A 17046-nucleotide genomic window follows, 5' to 3' on the forward strand; every position below is an offset into this window, starting at 1 on the left:
TTGTAATGTTTTAATTTTTCTGGAAAATTAGTTCCCGAAATCGGGAGTTCTGTTTGTGGGAATTACGGTTGAGGGGTGCTCTACTGTACTTGGTTCTTTTTTTGACACATCACAAACGGTAGACTCTAGCTCACTATGAATGCAATTTTGAGATGAACTTGCAACAGCATTTTCCTTTACTGTGGATGCATTGGGAATTTTAAAATAATCCCCTACTGACTTAGTTGTATGTAATTTCAATCATTTTTACATGTTTTCCTGATTTCATATGACTCTGTAATGCTGATGCACCCATATTTGCAATATCAACATCCTTTTTACATACTTTACAGAAAAACACATTTCAATCTGTTTTATTCTCTTCTAACCACTGTTTATATTTGGGGTCTGACAACCATTCTATCCTGAAACTACACTTTCGAGCAGAGGCACTCATATTTAATAAACTCACGCCAAGAAAATCTGGTGAAAATATTAACGCTGCATAGAAACACTACCAGTAAAAATCACTTAACATTTTTGCGGTTAATTAAGCAATGGCTTATCAACATATTTACGTTTGTTAAACATCACATAAATGCAAAGATACAAAGTTACACTTTAATATAAACAACTTTGATTCATGTTAATTACATAAATAAAAGTCCGCCGGTGTAAACCATTTTACGCCAGTCATCACAGCCATTTTTTTTTTTTTTGTTGCTGTGTAGACTTGTGTAGTTTAGTGATGGGTCGTTCGTTAACGATTCGTTCAAAAAGAACGAATCTTTGAGAGAACGAAATCTTGCGATTCGTTCGCGATGTAAAGAACCGGCTCTTTGAGAGCCGGTACCTTGTAAGATTCGGAAGAACGAAAACGCGGAGAGAACGAGAGAACGAGAGAACGAGAGAACGAGATGAGAGAACCGGTCACGCGCCCGGTCTGATTCGTTCGTAAAATGATTCATGACGTCAGGAGTCTGAAGAATTAGTAATCACAGCGTGCGCATGTTCACAAGAGCAAACGATAACTGATCAAATAAAATAGGGTAACATGAAAAGTATCTATACCTGAAAATGTCAACTGTTAAGTAGTGGTTCAAAATTGCTTTTTCACATTCACATACACAAATTTGGAAATAAAAAACTAAAAAAAACAAAAAAAAACGTATGAATTAAAAATAACAGGGAAAGTAACTACAAATGTTCACACTTACCATTTTTGGGTTAATTAATGTACTTCATTTGTTTCTCTTCATACTGAATTGCAGTAGTATTAAATTTTTGTCTTTTTTCTCTAAATGTGTTGGTCTACATGTAAACACTTTACTGTCACTAGAGTGTAAATAGCCTATATATATATTAATATTTGTAACTTAAAAACTAATAAAATATAAATAATCTTGTTTCATATACGCAACTGTGATTCACTGGCTACGGAAAGCAATGTTCAAATTCAAATACAAAAACACGTACATAATACTCTAAAGGATGAACGAGTTACGACACCTGATAAAAGAGCCAGATCCCATACACAGAAAAGAACGAATTGACCGAGATGAACGAATCGTTCTGAACGAATCATCTCACGGAACTGATCCAAAAGAACCGATTCGGTCAAAAGATTCGTTCTGCCCATCACTAGTGTAGTTCGCGAACGAACTAGTTCGGAAGAGCGCTCCCACAGACGAACTACGCGAACTAGTTCCCAGATCCCTCGCTCCTCAGTTCATTAGTTCGTTCTTTTTCCGATCTCCTTCTTTTAGTTCTGTGCACATGATCTGGATCTTATCAAAAGTCTACACTCGTTCTCCCTTTCGAGTATTAATTACAGCTTTGTCGCTGGTCTTTTTGGCTGGCTATCGTTATCTGCTCGGGTCGGATAGCTGAAATTTCAGACGTCTAAAGGCCTTTTCACAATACCGCGATGCGACGCGATCTGGTGACGCGATGTAGCGAAGGCAGCGACGTAAATATATGTCGCCAGCTAGTGCACTTCAAAATAGCGCGACGCGATCGCCATGCAGCTGGCGAAAAAAACCGAACCAGCCTGCCCCTGCACTCTGCTGGGGATATTTTACAACATGGTTGTAAACAAACTTTTTTGGCGGTAATATTCAGAATGTTGTTATTAGATTTGTACACTGACTGACTGGTAGAATCATTTCATTATGAATAGGAATCGCGAAGCCCATAATATATTTCTAGCCAAGCATTATTTTTCTCCATCTGATTACAATGTTTGTTACTAGAAACATCGTACAAACATGTTTTTTTTTCTACACTTCATCAATCAGACGCTCTTCAATACTCATTTAAATTGAACAAAATCCACGTGTTGTTTACTAACATTACTTATATGCATCAATACATCGTTTCTTACCTCTTGTTTTCAGTACTACTTCTTCTTTACCACAATCTTGTTTCTGATTGGCTGTTATTTCTGACGTCATTAGCGACATCGCCGAAGCGACGAAACAGCCTCGTCGCCAAGTGAGCTGTCGCGCATCGCGGGCGATGTAGTTGTGATTGGCTGGTTTGGTATGACGTCACGTCACATCGCGTCGCGTCGCGTAGCATCGCGGTATTGTGAAAAGGGCTTAATGGATACTGACTACAAAAATGTTGACTCTTGATCGCTGCAAATGTTTACTGCAATGAAACATTTTCAGATAGCTTTATACTCGTGTCCGAGCACTGTAACTTCGCGGTGGGGAAACCGTGGTGTATACTGAGAACAAGTCAGACATAATTACATTAGGTAGTTATATCAGTGTTTACAAAATGATTTCAATATTCATAAAATAATTTTGAAAGCTGATGACAACTTTAATATTAAAATTTTGACATATAAAACCATTGTTAAATAAACTTATTTTTGACGTGACGTCTAATAAATCGATGAACGCCGGCTGCACGCACGAAAAAGTGTCCCGTTGCGCACATTGTCATGTGACGCTGTGTCCCGTTACGCTCATTGTACGCTTCCGCCGCATCTATCTCTCTTCCACTCGATTGGAACAACAATCGATTGGACTTTTTCGAGGCACATTAAACTTGAAACACTCCCATTCGTTTCCTACTTTTCTTATCACCGTCCTATCCTTAACAGAATAACACAGATTGAAAGAAGTTAAATAGCAAACATGTATAAAATTTATAGTTAAAATAATCTCTTAGTTAAAGTAATAAACATATTTGAATTAATGAGTGCAAATAAAAGTAAATTTATCAATTAAATTGTAGATTTCATTTCACTCCTTATTTGTATAAATACAAAATAGTGATAATTCAATAACAATGATTAAATTTTATTCATAAAAGTATGCTATCATTTCATCAATGTTTTGTTATGATGTAACGTTAAACTGTCATCCATAAACCGACTTTACAGACAAACAATTTTTTGTTGATTATTTCTAAAACTTAAAAAAAAATTAAAATTTGTATTTTTATAGGCATAGAACGGTACTTTATTCACTAAAATAAACACATTTCATAAATAATATTTCTTAAACTAGCTAATAAATAAATTATTTTAGAAATTAAAATTTTTCGATTATAGTGTACGTTAAGTGTTGTTGAACTTGCTAAATTTAGTGGATTATATATAGGTCCTAATGAACACACACATTCTTAAGCAATATTAGCATACAATCTTACTTAAGAGTTTTTATTAGTTTTTCTATGTCTAATTGTAAGGTAACAAATTAGAAGAGTAATTGGTCTTTTTTTCTTAATAATTTACGTAACTTTGTAGCCAGTACATAATAACGCATTTTTTGTTGATTATTTCTTAAAAAAATAAAATTTGTATATTTATAAAACGGTATTTTATTCACTAAAATAAACGCATTTCATAAATAATATTTCTTAAACTAGCTTTAAAATAAATCCTTTTATAAATTAAAATTTTTCGATTATAGTGTATTTTAAGTGAAGAATAAAAAAATAACTGTTATATACGCCATTTTACCCAATTTGATGTATAATAACCCAAAAAAGGATAATAATCTAGGCGTTCACAACACTGATCATTATAAAAAATAACTATTATAACATACAAAGAAGATCGCCTGCAGTAGCGGTAGCAAAGCGAACGAACTATCTGTGACCTGTCTTTTTTGAATTCGAGATGGCAGCGGACGAACTAAAAGAGCGACCTAGTTCGCCAAGGAGCTGCGAACTAAAAGGAGCGCTCCCGGTCGCGAACTATTATGCGCAAGTCTATTGCTGTGGGACAGCCTAAGTTTCACCCCCATAGATCGACATGCCCTTCGGGCTGGTTCGTACATGTTCGGGTTTTTTTTATTTGTACGTTCAAAACAAACATTGCATTATTGATCAAAAAATTGTTGACTAATGTTATTTTATATTTTTTTAAGAGTAAAACACATGTACACAAATATTTCCTTGTTACTAATTATGAGATTTTCAGGTAAGTAATTGAGCTATTTCTGTTTGATTTGTTAGGAGATATGTTTTGTCCGTTTACAAGTTAACATTGCTTGTGTTATTCTTGGCAAGTAATCATTTCTTATATAAATTTTTGTACACTTTAGGCTTATCTTTTTTAAATTTTAGGTAGCGTGTGGAGATTTCATCTTATGTTCATGAGCGCACAACGTTTAAAATCATAAGAAATGTTTTCTGGTGGTGTGTAGCAGTTAACCGCATTTAAGTAAAAATATTTTAAATAATTGTTACCAGAGCTGAATTACATTCAGGTGAGTGCACTTAATATAATTTGGGGTATTGCAGGAAAAATTATAAATTCCTAAAGTGTTTTTTACTTCCTGACATGTTTAAAATTATTATTCTCTATGAGGGTTGTTTGATACTGCAAGTAGTTTATCATGTTTAACATGCGGATATGTTAGGATTATTTATTACAAATCTGTAATATTGAGATACTGCCCTTGGGTTAGCTGGATTAAAAATACAGTGAAATTTGTTAGGTTAGTAACATTATACGTACACTGATTCTAAGTACAGTGGAATTTACATTTGGTTAGCTTAGGATAGCGCCAATTAAAAATTCTGTAAAATCAATTGAACGGTTGGATGTTACTAACATTATCTAACCAACCAATATACATTTTACAGTGTTTTTTTAGGTTATTATCTCACGTTGCTGCTTTTTGTATGCAAAATAAACTACTTTTTTTTTAACTTTAAATATGTACCTGTATTTACTCTGAAAAAAGTTTTTCTAAATTCAGACTGGTTTTTGAGAAATCACTGTTTATAGGTTACATTACATTACCTGTGCAGTAAAGGGCCTGTAACCATGTTGTTCTTTAATTGAGTTGCAGATCCTGTTGTTTTTCATACACAAATTGTATATTTTTTATTTGGATATTGCAATGCAGTAACGTATATTAACACTTTAAAAAAGTTATGTGACTCCTTATTGTGCATTCCAAACCCAAAGCATCAGTCCTTGAGAGCGATATTTTTTAGCAGTTGATAGGTGCAAAATTCTGATTTTTTACGTGAGACAACACATAACCTGACATATAAAATAAATTTTCATTTTGTAATAAATGATTCCTTTTATAACGTCAGGTTACATGCTATTGCAGGTAACTAATCTGCACTTTGCGCCTCCATACTGCTATAAAAAATCCCTGTCAAGGGTTGGCGTTTTGGTTTGGATATACATTAGAGACTCGTAACTTTTTTAAAACTATTATTTACGTTTCATCAGGTTATAATATTCAAATATAAAATATATAAATTCTTATATATATGGAAAACCACAGGATCTGCAATGCAATTAGAGGGAAAAATGGCTACAGCTGCTTCACTGCATAAGCTATCTAGTGTGCAAAATGTGATTTCTTGAAAACCAGTATAAATTAAGAAAAGCTGTTTACAGTTTTAATAGAGGAAGGTTTTTAGTGTCTGAAAAGGTATTTTCAAAATTTTATAATTTTTTTTATGGATAAGCAGCAACAAAAGAAAATTACCTTTTTTTAAATTTAGCTAACCAACCATTCACATGATTTTACAAATTTTGTATTGTTTATACTTACCTGCTTTAACATTAAACTACTGTTAAACAATTTATTTCAATTTTTTAAAAATATCTTTGGGAATTAGCGCAGTATAATCGAAGACGTTTACTGTATTGATGATTGATTTACTTTATTGATGCACAACAAAGTTGTATAATTGTTAGATTGGTTAAGCAAATTCAAGCATCAAGGGTACTGATCAATGGTTTTTAACATTATATTTTCTTAATGAGTCCATTGGTAAAATGTAAAAACACTGGAATGGCTAAATTTTCATCGACTGCTTATGTTTTTTTCGCATGCTCACTTGAAAACAATTACAGGGTTATACTGTAGTTCACAGTTGCAATACTTGGTTAGGTTAGTTACATAAGTGCTGTTAAATCATGAAAATGGTTAGGGAAAGGTAACTTCTTTATAACTACTGTAAAATGGTGTAAGCTATTATTCTTTAGGTAAGTTTACCTAGACTTTAAAAATAATTTATTTGGCGAAGTACATAGTACTAAGAATTACTATTTATCAAATTTGGTTTGTGTGGAAAAGTTGTTACTCTAGGAAATTTCTGAATCCATCTTTGTAGGAATATAAACTAATATTATTAGAAACAAAAAAAAACAATGTGTGGTATATTTTAATTTTCTAACACCCTCTGAACTCTGCAGTTATGCGATTACGATAATAATTGTAAATCATTGCAATATACATCCAACACATTTTGTAGTGATTTCACAACTGTACTATGAAGTAATGCCATCGACTGCTGCAAAATAACATGCTGACATCTTTTCTCGTGTAGGCATTTTGTTGATACAACTAAAATATGAGCATATAGGATATATATAGAATCTTACAAATTTTGGTACCTACTAATACTCTCCCCAAAGACTTTGGTTTGAAATTTAAAAAAAAAAAAAAAAAAAAAAAAAAAAAAAAAAAAAAAAATGAACTGCTCATGTAACATGCATTACGTGAAATTAATTCTTTTTGTAAACATTTTGCTTGAGTCAAAGCCTAGATTTGCTTAAGCTAATAACAAGCAATTACATCACTTGAGGCCCTGAGAAACATACTTCTAAAATTGTGTAGTTACTTGGATTGTTAAATACCTAGTTTTTCTGCAATAATGGGCACAAGAGCAATAGAATTATGTTTTTCATATAATTTTTTTTCACATAAATGAGTTTTTGTCAAAAAGTATTTGGAAAAAAATTACTGTTTGAAAGGACAAAGAAAAATGTTAATTGTAGTACATAAATGAGAATTTACCAAAATATTGAATGTATCAAATTTCTAACTAAAATGGTTTTGAAATTAATTTATCATTCTGGTATGCATAACTTTTTTCTTTGATACATTTATTTATCAGTTTCATTTCTCTTTAGTACAATATAAATCATTTAACTTTGATTTCTTTTTTGTTTCAGGCTTGTGGAGAACAGCTTTTTTTTTATCTACTCTGTGGCTGGCCAATGTAAATAAGCAATGATTTCATGAATGCAGCGAGAGAGTTTATTTGATGTATTTTAAAATCACTGATAATATTTATTGATGTATTTTAAAATCACTGATAATATTTATTGATGTATTTTAAAATTACTGATAATATTTGTTTTGTGGCTGGAAGATGGTAACCATGGTGACTTGTGAATTTTTATGAAGATTAATAAAAAGCAGTAAAAATTATTAATGGTTGTCAGAAGGAATTTTTTTTTCAATGATCAATCAATCATCTACATTCTACAGTAACAATTTTCCTTAACTCAAATAATATTTCAATACATATCTTATAAAGTATTCATATATGTACAATATAGACCAATTTTGAGCTAGTCTGATATCAGTATATTAGTTATTATGAACATATACTATCAGAACTACCATTTGCATATAGTGCACGTACATACATAACACTAGCCAACAACCATTAAAAAAAACACTACTATATACACTTACATAAAAAAAAATCATAGACAAGTACAGATTATTCACTATTATATTCTAGAGCCAATTCCAATAAGTGTATTATCAATAAAAGAAAATAATTTTTTTAAAGAACAATATTTCGATATGAAGGAAAATCTGTATTCTGAAGTTCTTGTATATGTTTGGTACCAATCAATGTAAATTAATCAATCTTTGATAAAAAAAAAATCCCGAAAATGATTTATAAATTAAAAAAATTATTGCCTACCAGCTCTGGGTTTTGCATGAAGGTTCAACTTCTCTGACTTCTGAGATTACACACAAGATTTTAATTAATAATACTATTGGCTTCATTACTAGATTATCTTTCAACCTGTAATTTATTATTTGAATCAGTTCATTGAACTGAAATATTTGCAGCAATTTCTTTAAATGTTTATGAACTTGGATTATTTAAAATACAAATGTAGGTAGGCTTACTAGACCTTTAATGCCATAAGATTGTAATCACATAGGCCTGATTTACATTAATATTTGTGCTAGACTTTGTAATTATTAAAATTTTATTTTCTGCAATGTTCCAAAGAGCATTGCTCTATTTTGGAACAAAACAATTTAATATGACAGTTTGTTACAACACTATTCTTCATAAAACAATGCACATTAGCCTGTATAATATGAATTAGATCTAACATAAGAACTACAAACTGCACATTTGCACTTAAAATATTCATCAAACAGTTAGGGAAAGAGAGTAAACATAACATTTAACTCTTAAATCGTCATACTTCATTTTAGTTATCACACTTATGCTTGTATGTGAACGGGATCAGAAATTAGCACTGCAAATGCACTTTTAACACTAATAATTAATTATATCAAACACAAATGATATCAGTAACATAATACTTCATTTTTGGTGTTACAGTAAGCTTCCATAAATGTTTATTTTTCTCAGAAAACTTTTTCATCAGAAAACTTTTCTTGAATTTAAACATTACAATAAATTTTTAAATACCTAATGATTTGTTACATAGCAAACCTTCAAAATATGATTTACTTCCAATTTTTGGATAAATGCTATTGAAGTTTTGCATTGTTTGCCCTGGAAAACTATGGAAATAAATAAACAAATAAATAATTCAAAATATAAAGACACAACTGTATCAGCTGTAGTTGAACATACAGAACCAGTGAGGAGAATAAAAATATAATAAAATATAATATGTTAATATGTTCACTAAAGGTATGCAATGGATGGAGGATGCCCTACATTAATAATAATTAGTAACAGAGAACAAAGCAAATTTCTAGAGAAGAGACTTTTAACAGTAGTAGAATAATAAAATTCTGAAAAGGGCTGTTTCAAAAATTGCAAACATTCCTACACATAAGAAGCCCTTAATCTCAAAGACTTCATTCAATATACTGGTCATTACCTGCTGCTCACGATCTGTAAAGGTAAGGTAATTAAATTAATGGTGGAAAAGGTAATAAGCATTTGGTTTGTGGTCTTATAAATGTGGTCATTAGAGGCAAACATTAGGTCTCTGTGTTTAAGTGCTCACTTTTCTGTCACCAAAGTGATCTGAGTTTGATTCTCAGCAGGGTCATTAATGGATCTTTTGATAGTGGGGGACATAGCAAACATTGCAGTGGTTAGTTGGTTTTCTCAGAGTTCTTACGTTACTTCACCCATACATTCTGTCATATCATTAGCATTTTATAGCCCTTCATTTTTTTGTAATGATCTAGAGGTCACCAAGCTGAAAGCTCAATTAATTTCCTTCATTGACAGATATAAGGGTTGAGGATTTGAAGCAAGCAAGATAAACATTTTAATGTTGCTTGCTTCGTCTTCTATAGAAAATTAAATCTAATATTTTGAATTGCTCCTGTGCTGCACTACTTATAACTGAGAACGAGTAACCTGCACTTTTTAAGGCATCAAAGAAATTGTTATAACTGATTTCACTGTCTACATATCCCGGAATAGTGTTATCTTTATCACTTTTGGTACAATTTTGCAATTTATATCTTGCTAGATCAAAAAACGATATCGTTCACGTTTTAAAGCTGTAGCTATAGCCCGCGCTTTTCTACTACCGAAGTTACCCGATCGAGCGACGTACTTCGGAACTGTTCGGGCATGTCGATCTATGGGGGTGAAACTTAGGCTGTCCATTGCTGTGGCCTACGGATAACACTACCAGCTATAGCCTGTCCCACTCTTAGATTGAAGTACACGGCTTATGGCGCGCGCTGTTGCCAAATCTCTATTACGAATTTCAGGAGATGTGTGTCTTTGTAATTCGGATCGAACAAGAAGCATTTTAAGAAATATCGTAATTTATAATATTTTATACTATTATACATATACATTTGTAATAATGCCACTTTTATGTAAAATTCAAATAAAAACTACGTACCTATTGTAGATGAAAATTTCTTATAATTTTCTTTCAGGTTCTAAAAATCCCATATATATATATATATATATTGACGTCAACCGGGGCTCCGCCCCCTTGAGCCTGGCCAGACGTCGTTCCCTTCCTCTCTTTTCGTTCCCCGCCCCCCTTTTTTGTCCACCACCGACGGACATGGGCGTGTGTGGAAGTGTGTGTTAAAACTGCGTGCCAGACTGCAAGGAGGCATTTCGAGTCAGTGCGACACCCCTTTTCTGAATTTATTTTAAATACACTCCTTTATAATTCTTATTCTCTAGTCCCAGTGCTGGGTGTGTCATCAGTGTCACTTGTGTCGCTGTTGTTCGGAGTTAGGGACGCTGCCCGGGCGAACCCGAACAGGCACAGACTTGGACAAGGCTAGAAAGGTCTCGAAAGAGCCACCTTAGTGTATAAGAACTTTCTGCTGTGTTCTTCCACCGTCGAGGCACGAGGCCGCTGAGTAACCCTGCCCGGGCGTGGCGCAATCGCTGGCGCACGATATTAGCGCGAGCGACGCTGCGCTCGAGTGAGTCCGTCATCACCACCGGTCGGGAGCGCACGCGTCTGCAACCCGGGGACTTCATCTCTTGCTAAACTTTGATCGAGTAATTCTGGCATGTAAAGTAATCTCCAAAAACCTTTTCATTTTATCCCCGGGGCGTCTCTCAACCGGCGGGCTGTTTAACTAATCGTATTTCTCGCTTAGAGGCTTTCACTAATCTTCCTACGTAGAGACTTTGTGTGTAGCCACGAGAGTGAGCTAACTTCATCTAATCTGGTCCGTGCCTCGGCATTTAAACAGTGTAACGTAATCATGTATGTGAGATCGGGCGGAAGGAATAAAAGGCATAAAATCTAGTACTGTGAGTATTCTTTACTGACCACGTGGTACTTCCTTACTATAGCTAGGTGTGAGGCGTACCCGGCGCCTTAAGATCGGGCTACGCAGGGTCAGTCAATACTCCAAGCAACAGAAATAGGGCTGGTAACTCGCCTCGCTCGGGTCACGTCACACCCTGAGAGAGAGGTTTAGCCGGTGTCCACGCGCCCTTACATGTGGTGGCGCCCAGTTCCATCAGAGACTGTCGGGATCCACAGCCGAGTAGCCCTCAATTGGCGCCCAAGAGCGCGGGGCGAGTTACCTCTTCCGCGGAGACCAGAGCGTGTGAGTTACGCGGTTGTGCACCGAAACACGGGAGCCTGGAAGATAACGGACCGGCCGGCCACGTGACACGTGACCAGGTCAAGAGCGCGCACAGCCCACGGAACTCCCAGCGAGCGGCCGCGTGATCGCATCCCGGGCGAAAACAGCTGCCCAGACGGTGTGTGTGTGTGAGTACCGCCAACCGCGTAGCGAGGAGAAGAGAGACGCCCACCTGTCTCACCACCACACATCACCATGTCGGACAACCACGGACAGAACCCCGGACCGGACCCTATCCAGGCAAGCGAACTGTTTCAACTAAATGCCATGTACTGTGCCGTTTGCGCACGACGTCAGATGGGCGGGGCAGCAGGGGTCTCGTGGACGGACACGTGTGTATGCTTGGGACAGTATGACGGGCCATGTGTGCAGGGACTAACAGTGCGGGCGAAACATCACGGACTGGAATACAGGAAATGCACGAGTATGGAATGTGACGGGGAGGCACGGGAGGGAGGATGGTGTAGGTACTGTCGAGCATTTAAACACACCAAGTGTCTGACTAAGCCCGAGGTGACATCACTACGAGACGAGTGGTACACGTGTCAGTGGTGCCAACACGTGAGACAGACGGCGCAAGACACCAGCGGACCGACGGACCGCATCCCGGACCAACCACGGGCTAGACTCACGCTAGTAGGCCACGTGGAGCTCCCCGAGTTCGCCGGCAGGACCAGTGACGACCCGCGGAAGTTCTTAACCACGTGCCGGGGGCGGCTGGACCGGTATGGAGTGCCGGAAAACGAGTGGGCGGACCGCGTGGGGAACACACTCAGAGGGGACGCGAAGACGTGGTGGCAGATCGTGCATGAGTACGATATGCCGTGGCCAGACTTCACGAGACGTTTCGAAGCGCGATTCGCAGACGTGAAGGCGGATATGAGGGCGCGCGCTGAACTTTACTGTCTCGAACAACACCAGACGGAGACGGCGGAAGCTTTCGTCGTGAAGAAGGTGCGGCTATACAAGCGGTTGTTCCCTGACAGCGAACCCACGGAGATGTTGGAACATGTGGTTGAGCTGATGCGCCCGGAGATCCGCCCCCACTTACGCGCGGTGACGCAACTGACGGCGGAAGAGTTCATCCAGTACGCCCGCGCCGTGGAGCTGGACTTGAAAGCCGCGAGACCGACCAAAATAACTACGTCAGCTACCGCTAAGGCCGAGACCACGACCACAGCAGACGCTAGGGCGCTGGTGCCCTACGTCACGCCCGACCCTGACGGCAACACGAGACGCGGCGGGGCCGGCCAGGGCAGCCAACCTCCACCAGCGTGGCGGACGCGCGCCATCGGCGCCGGCCCACCACCACAGTGCCACACGTGCCCGGCAGGCACGTTTCATTGGCACGAAGACTGCCCAGTGCGCAACAAATACCGGCCGGACTTCGCAGCGCGTCAGCAGGCGGGAAACGGGCGACAGGGGGAGGCGAGCTAAAGCAGTTCTCCTCCCCCGCACCACCAACAACAACAACGACAGGGCCACTCCTGGGCCACGTGGGCGCGGCGGAAGCCAACCTTCTGCGAATCCCGGTGGTCGTCAACGGGCACGCTGTTCACGCGCTCGTTGACACCGCCGCCAGCTATAACTGCGTCACGACGCGGGTGGTTGACCCCGCCAAGTTCGAACCCAGGGAAGGGCGCCTGCACCTGGCCACGACAGGGGACGCCTGTCACACCCAGGGCGTCACGACGTTGGAGGTGTACGTGCGGTACCAGCTGTCAACAACGACAGCCGTGGTGGTGGAGCAGCTGCGGGAGGATGTCATCCTGGGGCTCCCATGGCTCTCCGAACAGCACGCCTACATCGACGTCCGGGCCGGGTGCGTGCACGTCGGCACCCGGGGACGACGGAGCGTCTACGGACTGGGGCAGCCCATACCACCCAAAGTAACCAAGGTCAGTCTCGACGAATTCCGCCACGGGGTCCCCCCGGAAGTCCGTGACCGCATTCAAAACACCCTAGATCAGCAGTGCAGTGTGTTCGCGGCCGCCGACCCGTTAACACGTACCACCCTAGCTGAACATGCCATCCCGACTTATCCTCATGAGCCCATGTTCATCCCACCTGGCAGTTACGGACACGTAGGTAAGCAGGCCATCCTTGAACAGATCCAAGAAATGCTCCAAGACAGGATAATCGAGCCCAGCGAGAGTCCCTATAACTTCCAAATAGTTTTGGCGGAGGACGGGAAGTTACACTTTTGCGTTTACTTTAAACCCATCAACAAAATCACTATAAACGCACCACCACCCCTCTTGAGCATAGCTGACACCCTAGCAGGGCTGGGTAACGCAAAAATCTTTTCATCTCTGGATCTAAAATCGGGCTATTGGCAAGTGCCTATAAAACCGGAAGACAGGCCTAAAACAGCTTTCACCTCACCAGACGGACGCCGATTCCAATTCTGTGCGATGCCATTCGGCCTACAAGACGCCCCCGCTACTTTCCAAGGAATGATGACGAAAGTCCTGGATAACTACTCCGGCAAGTTCGCTGCGGCATACTTAGATGATATAATCATATGGTCACAAACGTGGGAGGAACACGCACACCATTTAGCGCTAGTATTAGAACGACTAGCTACCCACAGCCTAACTTGCAACAGAGAGAAATGTCATCTAGGAACTACCGAGCTGGGCTTTCTGGGGTTAGTTGTCAACGCGGAGGGTAACAGACCGACGGAGGAACAACTGCGCGTCATCCTAGACAAAGAGCCCCCGCGCACACGCAAACAGCTACAAAAATTCCTCGGCCTAGCCAATTGGCTTCGAGCTTTCATCCCGGAGTTTTCCATTGTAGCCGCCCCCCTGACGGACCAACTGTCACCCAAGCGGCCGTTCAGGTGGACCGCCGAGACCCAGAAGGCTTTCGACGAGCTGAAACGCAGGTTTGCCAACTGTCACTTACTAGCGCGCCTCGACCCGGCCAAGACCTTGATCGTGCAGACGGACGCAAGTGAGGAAGGGATAGGGGCAATACTTTTACAACTCGATGAAGAAGGGGCGCCACGAGTCATAGAATAAACCAGCGCAAAGTTCGGTGACGTGGAGAGGCGATACAGCGTCAACGAGAGGGAATGTCTGGGGGTAGTCTGGGCCCTTAGACGCTATCGGCCGCACTTGGAAGGACAGAAGTTTACGTTGCGCACAGACAGCCAGAGTTTGAAGTGGTTGGCTACGATGCAGGGCAGACGATCCAAGCTGACGCGGTGGGCCATGTTGCTGCAGTCGCTAGACTTTGAGGTAGAGCATGTGCCCGGGAGACAGAATGAGCAAGCGGACGAGCTGTCACGCGACCCGGACAGCACTGCCATCGCCCGAGATGACGCAGATTGGGAGGAGCTGTTGCCGCCCACTAGCGCTCGCCAGACTAACCAGGCTCAAACACCCACGCCATATGCGGCCGTTTGCGCGGTTATCCCCGACACCACGCCGACACTGCCACCAGGCGCCGGGCTAGCCGGACACCCAGGGGCGGACCAGACACTTCGTGACGTCCGAGGACTGTTCCACTGGCCCGGGGTGGCGAAGTTTGTGAGAGACAGCGTGCGCAGATGTCGGCATTGTCAGCGCCGTAAGACGCGCCGGTCAGACGGGACAGCCCAGCAAGTACCGAGGCAGCCGACGGAGCCGTTTCACACGGTCGCACTGGACCTGATGGGGCCCTACCCGCGCTCAGCCAAGGGGAAAAAGTTCCTTCTAGTCGTCACCGACTGCTTTACCCGCTGGGTAGAGGCGTACCCGCTCTCCAATGCCCGCGCCGGCACCATCGCGCGAGTCCTAGAGACGGAATTTTTTCCTAGGTGGAGCTACCCTAGGGTGATTCTAACCGACAATGCCACACAATTCACTGGTCGGACGTGGACCCAGCTGGGGAAGAAGTGGAGGGTGATTTTACACACCACCCCCGTATACCACCCCCGCGCCAACCCGACAGAACGGAGAAACCAAGAGATCAAGGCGCAGCTACGCCTCCGTCTCGCTGACGACCACTCGCAATGGGATACCCACATTCCCCAGATACTTTACTGCCTCCGGCGGCGTGTGAACGCGGCAACAGGAGAGACACCCGCCAACATGGTGCAGGGGCGGAACCTTCCCCTCCCCGGGGAATATCACGTGAGGCAGCAGCGGGAGGCGGGGCAGGAAGTAGAAACGCACGAGCGCAGGCAGGAGCGGCTGTCAGAGGCGCGTGACGCGGCGCGGCGGCACCAGACAGCATATCAGACGCAACGCACGCCGGAAACCCCACACCCACCCCCCGACCTGAACCCAGGGCAAATGGTGTATGCAAGGCTGCACCCGCTTTCCGCCGGGCACCGGAACTACTGTGCCGGGCTAGCGCCCAAATGGATAGGCCCCGTACCTGTCATTAGGGCGGGCCCTACGATGGTCACCATCAAACTGCCCTCAGAGTGGGCCGCCAAATACCATAGGGACGATATCAGAATAGCGCATGAGGCGGAAGAGACTGATAAGACGGGGAAGACGGAGAGCGGGGGTAGCGGCGCGGCCATTGGCTGCAGAGGGGGCTGAAGGGACGGAGGGGCCGAAGGACGGAGGGGAGGCGCGGCCAGAGGAGGCGGAGGAGGGGAAAAAGACAGCGAGCGGAGTGGCGGCGCTTCGAGAGGGGGCGGAGGGGGTAGAGGAAACAGGAGAGACGGAGAGCGGAGAAGCCGCATGGCCGATTATGTCAACCCCGACGGACACTGAAGGGGGCGGGTTTAGAGGTTTACCGGAAGTAGAGGCAAGGCTGGAGGCACCTGCTGCGGCGGCGGGGACCCGGCCGCGACAGATGTTAGAGGACTCGGAAGGCGAGGTCTCTCCATTTAGGGGGTTCCTCAATGACATGGGCGGAGGGTTAGGAGGCCAAGCTGGGCCACAACCACTCATATGGGAACCGGATGAGGCAGAGAGTAGACCCGGATCACCGGAAGAACCGCTATGGCCCCTCCACTATTCTCTAGCGGACTCCACGTTCAGTGTGAGGGTGGAAGAGCCGACTGATGACGAGAGAGAAGCGGGCGGGTCGGTGGACGCCGCGACGGAAGTGCCCACACCCGCACCACGGTACAATCTCCGGCCACGCCCCCCGCCAGTCAGGGGAGGGGGTGACGGCGCACGGAATGAGGGTGACCAAAGCCGGTGCAAGCGGAGGGAAGCGTCGCCATGCCAGGCTGTTTCGGAGGGGGGCAATTGACGTCAACCGGGGCTCCGCCCCCTTGAGCCTGGCCAGACGTCGTTCCCTTCCTCTCTTTTTCGTTCCCCCCCCCCCCCCCTTTTTTTGTCCACCACCGACGGACATGGGCGTGTGTGGAAGTGTGTGTTAAAACTGCGTGCCAGACTGCAAGGAGGCATTTCGAGTCAGTGCGACGCCCCTTTTCTGAATTTATTTTATATACACTCCTTTATAATTCTTATTCTCTAGTCCCAGTGCTGGGTGTGTCATCAGTGTCACTTGTGTCGCT

The 17046-nt window shown here is 42.3% G+C and overlaps 1 long non-coding RNA gene across 1 annotated transcript; it reads left to right on the top strand.

Moving 5' to 3' along the window:
- The first annotated feature begins 3924 nt into the window (after positions 1-3924).
- LOC134546347 (uncharacterized) lies at positions 3925-7689 on the top strand. The gene is made up of 2 exons (XR_010079143.1): positions 3925-4417; positions 4564-7689. It is a non-coding gene; the product is annotated as an uncharacterized LOC134546347 (long non-coding RNA).
- The last annotated feature ends 9357 nt before the right edge of the window (positions 7690-17046 follow it).

This window comes from Bacillus rossius, chromosome 1 (assembly GCF_032445375.1).
Source record: "Bacillus rossius redtenbacheri isolate Brsri chromosome 1, Brsri_v3, whole genome shotgun sequence".
NCBI classification, from domain to species: domain Eukaryota; kingdom Metazoa; phylum Arthropoda; class Insecta; order Phasmatodea; family Bacillidae; genus Bacillus; species Bacillus rossius.